The following is a 13,279-nucleotide window of genomic DNA, read 5'->3' on the forward strand; positions in this document are numbered from 1 at the left end:
GACAATCTCAACCATCTTTGTGATCTATCACGAGATATCTCTATTCCGATCACATAGGATGTCTCACATGTATCTTTCATTTCAAAGTTCTTAAAGAGAAACTTCTTGATTTGACGTAACAAATCAAGATCATTAGTAGCAAGCAAGATGTCATCAACATACAAAACCAGAATTACAAACTTACTCCCACTGATCTTCAGATATCTACATCGATCAACGATGTTTTTGTTAAATCCAAAAGATGTGATGGTATCGTTGAACTTAAGGTACAATTGTCGGGAAGCTTGTTTAAGTCCGTATATTGACTTCTTCAATCTACACACCATATGTTCCTTTCCGTCGACCACAAACCTTCATGTTGATCCATGAACACTTCTTCTAAATTCTCATTCATAAAAGCAGTTTTCACATCCATTTGATGGAGCTCTAAATCAAATGAGCTACCATAGCTATAAAAATCATCTGAGAGTCCTTTTTAGAGACATGTGAAAATGTCTACTTGTAGTCAACAGCATTTTTCTGAGTAAAACCTTTGGCAATGAGTCTGACCTTGTGTCTTTCGATATTGCCATTTGAGCCGAACTTGGTCTTGAAGACCCACTTGCACCCGACTCTTTTACAACATTCGGACAATTCAACAAGGTCCCAAACTTTGTTGTGATCCATTGATTTTAGCTTTTCTTTCATGGCATCTAACCACTTAATAAAATTCTCACTTTTTATGGCTTGTGAAAGCAAAACTGGATCATTATCAAGTCCTAAATCATATTCCGACTCTTGTATATAAACTTCATAATCATTAGAAATAGCGGATCTTCGTTCTCTTACGGATCTTCTTAATGCGACTTCATGTGGTTCATCTATGATAGGTTCATTTGGTACGACATCATTCGGTGGTGCTTGGTCATTAATTTGCTGTTCAAGCAAATCATTATCGTGGTCAACATGAACAGGAACAACAACTTGAGAAGAAGGTAGAGGCAAAGGTACTTGCACTCTAACTTCTTGGATTTCCACATTACGTGGTTCCAAACTCCCACTGACTTCACTATTTTCGATGAACCTAGCATTACCGGTTTCAACAATTATTGTATTATAGAATCGACATCTTTTAGATTTTTCTGGATAACCAATGAAGATACTGTTGGAATTGATCTAGGGTTTAGAAAAAGTTTAACGCTTCGTTAAGCGGCGGAATTTTAAAAAATTTATTTTCAAGTAAAAACAGTTTTTACTAACCTAGACAAAGTGCAAGCACATGTAAATAAAACTAATATGAGCATAATAAATTTACTAACCACTTTAGAAGCTTGAACGTTGATGAGCCTTCGGAAGGATGAAAACGTTCGTCTCCCTCGCAGCACGTCTCTTTTTCTTTCCTCGGCAACTCGAGCAACCACGAAAGTTTCTATCACTAAATCACTCGAAATAAAAGGAATTAGTGAGTGGGCACTTTTAAACACTACGACTTAAGAACGAGTCTTGAAGTCGCAGAGCTAAACTCTAGGTCAAATGAGGACCTAGGTGCCAAAACAATAAAACAAAATTGACTAGAGAGAGAGAGAGGAGAGGGGCGGCCAAGTCTAGAGAGAGAAGCTCTCAATCTCTAAAACTTTGGAATGAGAAAAATGAGAAGAATGAGGCTCCTATTTATAGGAGAGGTCTCACCTTCAATAAGGTAGTTTCCTCTTATATAGAATATCACATATTCATGAGCCAATTTCCTCTTTTCCTCTATGACATACTCGGCCAAGGCAAGCCTTCTAGAAGGCTTGGATTTGTTTCCTTTTTTGTTCATTGCCTTGCCTTTTGTCTACTTGGCCGATTGCCCTAATGCATCCATATGCAAATTTGTTTCCTCTTTTTCTTTTGGCAAGTATCTTGATACATTTATGCACAAAATATTCTCTCTTGGTTTGGGTATGTTGGGCGCCTAACATGTCTCTAGAAGGAGCTTCTAGAAGCTTCTTCATTTGTTCATGACAGCATGAGAAAGACCCATTAAGAATTTTCAATAAAATTCTTATGAAATGAAATTAATCCACAAGGCCCAATAAGACTAATATTGGCCGAGTGAAACATGTCATTAAATGACCTTGTCAAAAAATTTATTGACATTCATTTCATCCTATGTCTCAAAAGACAAAAATACCCTTTTGACTATTTTCGTTCTTGTTTTGACTTAGCTTCCAGTTTAACTATTCCTAATCGATGTGATTCGTGACAGTGACCTCATGGACCCAAATGAACAAAGCTTGAGCTAAATACTTGGACTCAAAAGTTCACAAACCTTTTCCAAGTTTAGCTTTATGTCAACTGACTCCACTAAAGAGTTGACACTGAAAATCTCTCGGTTCAAATGAATTTATTTTCTACTCAAGAATTCAACCTAATTGTAATGAGTGGATCCACATAATATTATCAGTGTTTACCCTTCATGAATATCATCAGCTAGTCGGGATTTATAAAATTACCATTTTACCCTTCTAGCTGTTATTTCCTCAACTCCTTTGTCGCTTGTGAATAAGTTAGAAACAATGTATTGACGAGGAGCTAACAAGTCACATTGTTTCATCCAAAAGAGTCAAGACTCAATTTGGACACTGGCCAGTTCATTTACTCACACTCCAAGGAACAAAGCATGAGGTGATATACATTGCATTTCAGCAATCTTGTACATGAATTCCATATCTATGAGAACTTCACAAACTTACTCATGACATTCTCACAACTTAGTACTTCACCAATAGGCCTTGTTCGGAATCACATAGTGAGTCCGAACTCTGACTTTCTCAAATGAGAATACGTAAGGTGTGAAATGGCATGTCTCATTTCAGGATTAAGGTAAGCACGATGCAATTCATACGTAGTGACTTCGAGACATAAGAGGTTAAATGGTTTGTTCTTATCTTGTCTCTAGAAGTGCACTGGTCAATTCAGTACCTTCGGAAGATACCTAGAAGAACTATAGAGTCTCCAACTCTCAATGCCTCATAACCAGACATCATAGATTCTTCTAACAATCATACTGAGGTCAATAGTCCTTTAACCCTTAGATTGCGAATATATCGTTTTAAGCAAACTACGAAGAGTTTGTTCATGCAAATCTACATTTGTCTCTTCGTAAGTTGTTTAGTTTGTTTATTGACTAAAGACTAATGTTTTATCATAAAGCTTCAAAAAGACACGGAAGAATGATTGAACGTTTCAACTTTTTATTAATGAATAAGCAATTACAAGCAAGAGTCTTCATGAGACTTTATTACATCAAATGTACAATATAAGGATTACAACTCTTCTTGTGGGCACCATTGACAACAGATACCATTGATTGTTCTCGAGTCCAGTTTCATTTCATGTGGATTATAAGTTCTTACTTCCGTTGGGCAACCAAAAATATGCAGGTGCCATAAACTGGGTTTTCTTCCCGTCTGCAGTTCGAAAGGTGTCTTAGGAATCGTCTTACTGGGAACCCTGTTCAATAAATATATAGCGGTCTTTAAAGCATGAATCTAATAAGATTTGGGTAAAGAAGAATTGCTTAACATATTCCTAACCATATCCACTAAAGTACGATTACGCCTTTCTGCTACACCATTTTCTGGTGGTGTTCCTAGCATAATGTATTCAGCACAAATACCACAACTTTCTAGGGCGCTGTCCACTTTCATTATATCTTCCATAGTATTCACCACCTCTGTCAGATCTAATAATTTTCATCTTTCTATCTAATTGTCTTTTAACTTTATTGATAAACTCTAGAGTATCTACCGATTTTCATGCAACAAATAGATATATCCATAACGTGTAAAGTCATCGATAAAAATGATAAAATACCTTTCTCCACCAAGTGATAGTACGTCAAAAGGCCCACACATGTCAGTGTGTATGATTTCAAGGAGATGTTAGCGTCTTATGGCTGCTTTCTTAAATGTGTGTTTTGTGTGCTTTCCCTAAATGCACTAAACACAAACTCCAAGATCGGTAAAATCCAAATCAGGTAGGATATCATTCTTCACCGACCTTTCGATTCTTTCTTAGGATTTATGACCCAAACGTTTATGCCACAAGCAGATGATTTATTAGATAAACCAAGTTTAGAAGAAAAGATTTTGTTTGAATAAACTGAATCTATTCCCAAAATTAAAAGAATACCCAGCTTTATCGAGTTTAGACTTGGAAACCAAATTGCAATAAACATAAGGAACATAAAAGGTATGGAAAAGGTGTAAATGATGCCCAATGTCTAGGATTAAATGGTAGGTTCCAATGACTTCAACTTGAACGCTCTGTTTAGGGTTTAGGGTTCCAATGACTTCATTTTGATTTATGGTTTGGGTCGTAAGAAATTCATGCATCGTTTTTGAAACATGATTGGTACAACCAGAATCAAGCCATCAAATATTGTAAGGAACTTCAGCCAAATTTCATTCGAAACATACAAAAACACTAGGCTTACCCTTTCTTTCGAACCATGTCTTATATTTTAGGCAATCTTTCAGCCAATGTCCAGTCTTTTTACAGAACCGACACACATCAATGTTTTGTTCCTTCTTGTTGATTTGGGCAGTGACTCATTAAGCTTTGATAGTCCTTGCTTGCCATTTCCAATCTTCCATGGTTTCTTTCTAGCTCTTTTATGAGCAAAGAGATTGACAGAATGATTTCTCGGTTTCTTAAGCCTCGCTTCCTCTTGAATGAGCATACTTTGTAATTCAAGCACATTTCATTTATCCTTCAGAGTTTTGTAATGCACATGAAATGTACCATACTCAGGAGGTAAGGAATTGAGGATGAACGTTACGAGGAAATTTTCGTTCACTTCCATTCCCATGGTCTTAGTCTTGCTGCAATGTTCTTCATTTCGAGAACATACTCATGCATGGTACAAGAACCATCAAACTTCATGGTAGTTAACTTACCCATTAGTGCCACAGCCCGTGACTTATAAGCCGAGTCGGACTGAGAGTTTTCTTCCACAAACTTCATAAATTCCTTAATTAGCATTTTCAGTTTTCTTAATTGTGGACTTGATGTTGTCTTCTACAGTCATTCGCATAAACATTAGGCTCGGTCTGTTAGATCTTTGACAAGCTTTATGGAAAGATCTTTGGTCAGCACTGCTAGTATCAGTAAGAGCAGCAGGTTCTCACTTAAGAGTGCCGAATCAAGATCCAGAACACCGATGTGAAATTGAACTTGTTCAGACCATTAAGAGAAATTAAGACCATCAAACTAAATAACATTTGTGACTTGCGATTGACGAGAAACTAGAAAAGAGGCTGCAAAAAAATAAATAATATATGCTCACACATTTATGCTTTGAGTAATAAACCAAATCCATAATGCAAATTCAGAACACACATAAGATATACATTGAATTCACATTTGGGCAGAACAACAATATATACAATAAAGTAAACATAATTGATGCTAAAATAATTTTCACATAATAGGTTATTGACATACTTGAATTAGATATATTTGCAATCTTTGAATATACTAAACATACCTAAGCAAGCATATCAATTGACCACGATAATGTTCATAAATTATAAAACGAATGATCAACATTTGGGCGATCCTTAATATTTTAGAACCATGAACTTCAGATTACTCACAACAAGCTTTAAAATATCATAATGTCATTTAATTTAAGAGCATCACGTAAACATGAGTAATTGAATTTATTTTAATTTGATACCCAAAATTAAAAGTTTATAATTTTGTCACTTTAGTGACTAACAAATTAATCATGATATGAATAATAAAATAAAATAATTTTATATTTAATTTGATATTTATAGGTCTTTATATTTTGGTCAGTTTGGTGACTAACAAATAATTTACAATATAAATATCAAAAGAAATAAATGAAATATAATACGATTTGATAATATTATACCACAAAGCAAATCAAACTTAAATAATAAATCATAGTATTCACTTAAAACGAATCTGCTGACTTAGTTCTTAATAGACGACAGACATGATTTTTTTTAAAATATATTTTTAGTGAAAATACATTTATAACGGCTTAAATATTCATAACCGATTACATAAGGCAAATAAGTACCTTTATGTATTATTTATATAAAACTTTTAAAGATAAAATAAAATGATATGCATAAGATTACTTTCAATCGGTGGGTTATGTATGTATCTACCACCGTAATAACAAAAGCAATAAGGAGTTCATGACACATTGTCACGGTCGTCCGGGAGGTGACCGGTCGGAAGGCCGCTGGGGGCCCGAGACGGGCGGAAAACGTGTGCCAAGAATGGGCAAACATCCCGCACGGATGGAAATCTCCTTAGGAAGTCTAAGGGGATCTCGGACGGGAGTCGAAGGCAAAAAACTCGGTCACTCACGGAAGTCATGCCAAGTTAGACGGCAGGATATTGACGGTCTCTATTCGGGGTACCTTGGTGTAAAGCTCTCCACCACCCGACAGTCTCAGTGACTGAAGTGAGCTTTCCGTGTGCCGAAGAGGCAGGCACGTGGGGTGGGCATACATAATCGAAGATGACAAGTATGTCGTTCGAGTTCGGATAGGCTCGAACCAGTATTGCCATGGGGGTAGTACTACGCGCCCTCTATCCCACACGGTGGTTATTCCATAGAGATTCCCAGGTTCTCATGTCGACCCCAGGGGAATCAGATTGATCATCGAATGGACATTTCCGTGCCACAGACGATAGGAATGTCCCTAACGCGAGGAGTCCAAGGTCCGACAAGACTCTTGTTTTTCGTCCATCATTTTTTTTTAAAATTCTTCAGCATCTTTTTGTTGTCTCTTTTCTTTTTTGTACACCAATTAGTCTTCTAGATAAATTGCAAGTTCCTTCTTGATCGTTCATGTTAAGATCAAATGAATTCATATCGTGGGTTACAAGTGATTCGGTAGAAAATGATGACGATGAATGATGGTTACTATCCGGGGACTTGGTATTTGAGATGATACCAACAAATTTCTCCATTCCCTTAAGAATGGGCCACACTTGATCAAATTTAAAGCATCTCTTGTATTTGGCATCCTCTACCAATAACATCTTCGCCTGAGTTAACTATTACATATTGATAAGAGAATAATGATAAAAAGTTAGTAAGTACAAATAAAAAAAATTATGAGTACATATTATCGACAAAATATATACTTACAATGTCTTGTTCCGAAGCACCGCTGAGATTCTTATTTTCAATCTGGTTAACATATCTTCTTAGTGTCGAAACAGCAGAAAGAATGGTTGTCATTCTAGTTTCTAAAGATCTAATTGGTCTAACTTTTTGGATTCCATTTGAGTGATACTCTGTTTCAATTCTTGCCGAAAATTGATTTTTTTTTTTTGGGAAATCCCTATGATTGAGTTTTTAGAAATATCAATATAGGTATGACATAAGTGTATATCTTCTTGAACATAGTTTGAAGAACTGCGCCTTGAAGTCATGTTTGAAGAAATGAGTTGAAGAATAAATTTGTGAGGAAATGAGTTGATGATTAAGTCTTATTTATATAATGAGTTGTTGAAGATAATATGTGACGATACAATGTAACGGCTAGATTTTAGATCTAAAAATTTAATGATCTAGATTTATTTGTTTTTTTTTTTTTGATAATGCTAAGAGAGATGTGACAATACAATGCAACTAAATTTTAGATTTAAAAATTCAATAATCTAGATCTATTTGTTTGTTTTGTTTTTTTTTTTGTTTTTTTTTTGTTTTTTTTGTTTTTTTTTTTTTTCCTGTAATGCTAAGCGATAAGGTGTGACAATATGTGACTGCGAATTTCAAGTCGGTGATTTCCTTTTTCTAACGAACGTCGGTGATATTTCTAATTTTATAAGAATGCACGTTTTTTTTATATTATATATTTTTGTTTTATTTGTTAACAATAATGCACGTTACACACTTATTTACTTCCATTAGTTTTATTTCTATTGTAATCCGTAGTGGAGTGTTTTTGTGGACATGGACAAATGATGGGAGAATTTTGTGTGGCCCATCCAACCCAACCCAGCCCAATTTTGATGATGATCGGAGACAAGTTGAATGATTATGTTTAATATGCTATAGTTGGAAATTTCACATTTAAAAAATCAATGAAAAATTTGGATGATGCAAATAAGAAATTTGTATCATTGATAAAATGGAACGTATTTTCTTATGGGTGATGTAGCTAAATAGTCAATTTAAAGTTATGAATTTGCAAAATAGTCAAAATTTGTCTTAATTTAGTGAAATAGTCAAAATGTGCAGCAATCTGGTTTAAAAAAAAAAAATATTTGACCCTAAGATTAATTTTTTTTAAAGTGATAAATTACTTATAATAATCGTCAAAAAATTTAATCCTGGTTCTCAAAAAAATTTGGAAAACGTAAATTTGGCTACTTTACTGAAACTTTGACATGATATGAAGTAGCCAATTCAAACTATGACTTTTGCAAAATAGTCATAGTTTCATTAGGTATAGCAAAATAGCCAATTGAGCGTACTACGACTTTTAATCCTGCCTCGATTAATTTTAATCCAGCCTTCATAAAGCTTACATTCTGTCTTTATAGTTCGTTCGGATTAAATTTAATCCAGCCTAGATTAATCTTACTTAGGCTAGTTTGCTTATAATTGACAAACTACGGCTATTTTGTAAAAGCTTAAGTTCTATTTTGCTATATAGCCGCTTGACCCTATATATTTTGCTAATCAATAAGTTTCCAATGACTATTTTGTACAATTTTTCCTTTCTTGATATACCATTGGTGAATTTAGAAGTTGAAAACTTTCGTAATCTTGTCAAACCACATTTGAAAGATATTATCGGATGTATTTAATTTACTTGCTAATATATATACATATATATATGCATATATATATATATATATACATATATGCATATATATACATATATATGTCTTGTGGTTATGCAAATTATATATTTTATTCGAAATCAGCCACACCACATAATACTAAGCCCGCCTTAATTTTAACCATGTTTGAAATTTGATTTAAAGAAATAGCCAAGAATTCCACGTGTCGTAATTTAATGATTAATTATCTTAAATGGAAATAATGAAAGATTATTGAGGAAACAACATTTGGATTAATAAATTTTAGTGGGTGCTGAATTTCTACACATAATGACACCATATATAATATACTTTTTTATGCGTCATTACCTTATCTTATATTATAAATAATTGTCCATGCCTTAAAATGGGTTAAAAACTAGGAAAAACTTATCCAAAAACTTAGCTCTTATCTCAATTTTTTTTATTTTTAGGATTTCATTCTTAGTAGCCAATCTCCTCGACCGTTCCTCTGACACCGGGTCAAAGGTGAAATGTGGCTACCAAATGAGCAACGAAGACCACTTCTGATGCACGATGTGGCCCTGAAGAACCGGAGCTTGCTCATCGCCCCCTACAGCTATAAATACAGGATTCATGAGCATATTCTCTGCAATATTGCACCCAAACTCACTTCTTCTTGTGATTTGTGATTTATGATTTTCCACCAGTCAATTAAATTGTTCACCGTCTCTTTCATTGTAGTCATATTTCGATCGGTTTAACTACGTTATTCTTTATATTTTGTTTATTTTCCATTTTGAATCGGATTTAATCTCGTTACGAAATTATTAGGCCTATCTGCTAATCCGAATACACCATTTTCATCGTGAATTAATTAGTCGAGACTGCTCTGAAGTAATTTTCATGTCAACGATCATCTAATCTACCATTGAACTCATCAATAAATTCATCTTCTTTCATCTTTGAATTTACAAATTTTATGTTGAGCATTTGAATTCGTGACATGCAAACCATATCAGTGCATTCATGAGCAGTCTGAAGATTATCTCGGACTAGCTCATTAACTTCACAATTCGATATCAGATTGAAGATGTTTTCATCAACAACATAAAAGATATCATTCATAGCTTTTGACTATCATCATGAAGCAGTTATCTCCTCTCTTTACTCAACTGATCTTTAGGTTTCGTGGTAATTGCTCGCGTGTCATCAACAACATAAGGGGGACTCCAAGCCTTCAGAACTAATCTCCAAACTATATCATCAATGAGCTTGAGAAAAGCTTTCATTGTTGCTTTTCAGTAGCCGAAGTTGGGCCCGATCCAAAAGTAGTTTCAGTCTTGAAATTCTGATTAGTTGCAAAGGCAAGATGTCGCACACAATGTGTTGACAATGTGTCCGACAACTTGCTTGAACACAGATATGGATAAACAACAAAAAGTGCAGTAAACAAAGTACACACGATATGGTTACCCAGTTCGGTGAAACACACCTACATCTGGGGGCACGCTGCCAGTGGAAAGGATTTTCACTATCTTGTAGTCAATAGTACACACAAGGTTATATCTGATTACAATCAACAAATCAATAAAACCTAGAGACTATTACTACCAGTGATCACCTAGACAGGGACTCCCCCTGAATTTGAGTTCCGTCTCAATTCCACTCTTCGAGCAACCTCCTGGCTCAGATGACCTTCAGTCTTCAGTGATACGTGAACCTTCAATCACGAAAAGCACAAGAACCCAACTCTCACATACACTCAATCTGTGGAATAGTGTTTGAGAGAATACACCACTTAAAACCAAAACACACAGCCTCCCAGTCCGCCGGTCTTGCACGTCTAAGAGCTCTGAGTGTTTGATCAAAAATGTCAAAAGCTGCTAAGGGAGAGCGCATGGCTTTTATAGCAGCAGGACAATCCTGGAAGATATCTCGGGTTTCCTTACCCGGCCTCAGGCGAATATCACAAAGTAAAGACTCCATCAAAGTGAATATTCGTGCAATGAAGATAGCAGCGAAGGATATCTTGCAATGAAGGCTCCAGCGAGGCAGATATCTTGTAATGAAGACAGCAGCGAGGCAATAACTCAGCAATAAGTCACTAGCGAAGCAATCTCTAGAAACTGGAAACTTGCCTGAAATACTGTCTGCACACACGAGGAAAGATGTTAATCTAGAAGTGGAAACATAACAGTCGACATCTTTCCATACCACTTGCACTAAAAAATAAAGCCAACAAAACAACGTAATAACAAGTCTTATTTATGTCTTTCCTTGGTGTTCATCCCAACAAACATTAGTGTATTGAATGACCTGCTCTTATACGAATTGAAATTCGTTAACAAGTTATGAGGTGGTTGTTCAACTATACGGCTAACAAATTGAAAAACAATAAAAAAAATAATAATAATAATAATAATAATTATAAACTAACATCATGCCATAGAGGAATCAACATAGGACACAAGGCGTTTATAATTTGGTCCGAATTTGGATGAAATTTCTTGTCTCAATCTTTTTTTTCCGGTCAATCATTTTTTTCTGAAATCTAGAACGGTTCAAGTCGTATATTATTTGAAACTCAACTCATCCTAATCCACTTTGAGAGAAACTAAAACAAAACCCAAATCTTTATTCGCTTAGACATTTAAACACATTAAAAAAATAGAGATGATATAATATCAGCACACTGCGGGTCTAGAGAGCAAAACAAACAACACACTTGATAATAATAATAATTATAATAAAAAAAAAAAAAAAAAAAACCACACACATTCAAACTATAAATACATAAGAACCCACAAAACAAACAAACCTACTTAATTAAGTGATTCATGAAATTAGTTAGGTGTCTTGATATAACCCACATGAGTAGAGTTGGCAACTTTAGTCAAAGTCATCAACTCAGAAGCTTGCAAACACCTTGAAGTGTCTCTGTTGTAAAAGTATCCCAAACACTTGCAGTCAGAAGTACACTTCTTACCGCAATCACTCTCGCTCACGGAGCTCCCTCTGTTGTACATGCTCAAGAAATGGTCAACCCCTTCGACCTTGTAGTAGTGAAACTGGCTTGGGTCGCAAGAAACCTTCTTGGCCGCGCAGGCATTGCTCCAACCGACAAGCCCTTTCTCGGTCGGACAAGCCACGCACTGGTTGTTCTCACACACTCCCAATCTCCCACACCTCTCGGGCAATTGACACTCGGACGCCCAGTCCTCGTCCCGGCTAAACAACTCGAAAACCACACCCCAAGGCCGATAGTTCACTTGCTCGTAGTAAGTGTAGACCTTAACACTCCCGTCTTGCCCGAGCCTCAAGAACGACAACGTCGCGTTGTAGTTCGGCCTTCCGAGCCTGAGGTTATACAGCGAAACCCGCCACGCGAAGTTGTCTTCGGTCTCGGACTCGCTCAGCAAGGTCGTGTTGGCGAGAGTCTCCACGGGCGCGCCGAACCGCTGGGCCGAGGAAAAGTAGAGCATTTTCTTGTAGTACAAGGACAACCCTTTGGGCTCGAGCCGAAGGACGTAAGGGCCGTCCTCGTTGTCCCTGTCGGAGAGGCGGCTGACGAGCTCGCCGGCTTGGCGGAGGGACTGTCCGACGAGGAGGTTGTCGGTGTGGGAGTCGAAGCTCTGCCAGACGAAGCGGCCAGTTTTGTCGCGGAGGACCATGTTGCCGTTGGAGAGGAGTTCGAATCCGGTGACGCCTTTTCCGGCGGTGTGGGTCTGCCAAGCGACGCGGCCGTCGGCGTGGGCGAGGACGAGGTTGCCGTCGCGGCCGAGGGAGAAGGTGGCATTTTCGCCGACGGGGTTGCCTCGGTTTGCCTCCCAGACGAGGCGGAAGATGGTCTCGTGGCGGAGCAGGCCGATGCGGAGAGCGAGGGTGTATTGGAACGGAGTGGTGTTGTAGAACACGAGCTGGAACGGCGCGTTGAACACCCACTGAGCCCTGTACGTTCCGTCGTACTCCACCAAGAAGTCCCCCAACTCGCCGGAGTTCGTCAGCGTGAACGTCTCGTTTTGCGGGACTAGGGCCTCTGATGTCGCCGCGGCCGCCAAGAGGACCAGTACCAATGTCACCAGAGACCACATTCTGCTTTGATTGTTCTGTGGCTTTTTGGTTTTCGCATCGGAATCGTACTATTTATGGTGACGGTGAAGGTCAAGTTGGTGATATTTTCTAATTTTATAATGAATATGCACGTTTTTAATTTATTTTAGTTTACAAAGAATAATGCATGCATGTTACACAACAGATTACTCCCATTTGCTATATTTCTTATTTTAATCCGTAGTGGAGTGCTTTTGTGGACGCGGATGAATAATTGCAGAATTTTGGGGTCCATCTTCTTATTTTAATCCGTAGTGGAGTGTTTTTGTGGACGCGGACGAATAATTGCAGAATTTTGGGGTCCATCCAATCCATCCCGATAATTTCTTATTTTAATCCGTAGTGGATGATTGGTGAT

The 13,279-nt window shown here is 37.0% G+C and overlaps 1 pseudogene; it reads right to left on the bottom strand.

The window, feature by feature from the left end:
- Positions 1–11,426: 11,426 nt before the first annotated feature.
- Positions 11,427–13,055, bottom strand: LOC149402794 (EP1-like glycoprotein 3 pseudogene; annotated as a pseudogene).
- Positions 13,056–13,279: the final 224 nt, after the last annotated feature.

This window comes from Urtica dioica, chromosome 3 (assembly GCF_054948205.1).
Source record: "Urtica dioica subsp. dioica isolate 48M chromosome 3, U.dioica_male_clone48M_v1_H2, whole genome shotgun sequence".
Classification (NCBI taxonomy): Eukaryota; Viridiplantae; Streptophyta; class Magnoliopsida; order Rosales; family Urticaceae; genus Urtica; species Urtica dioica.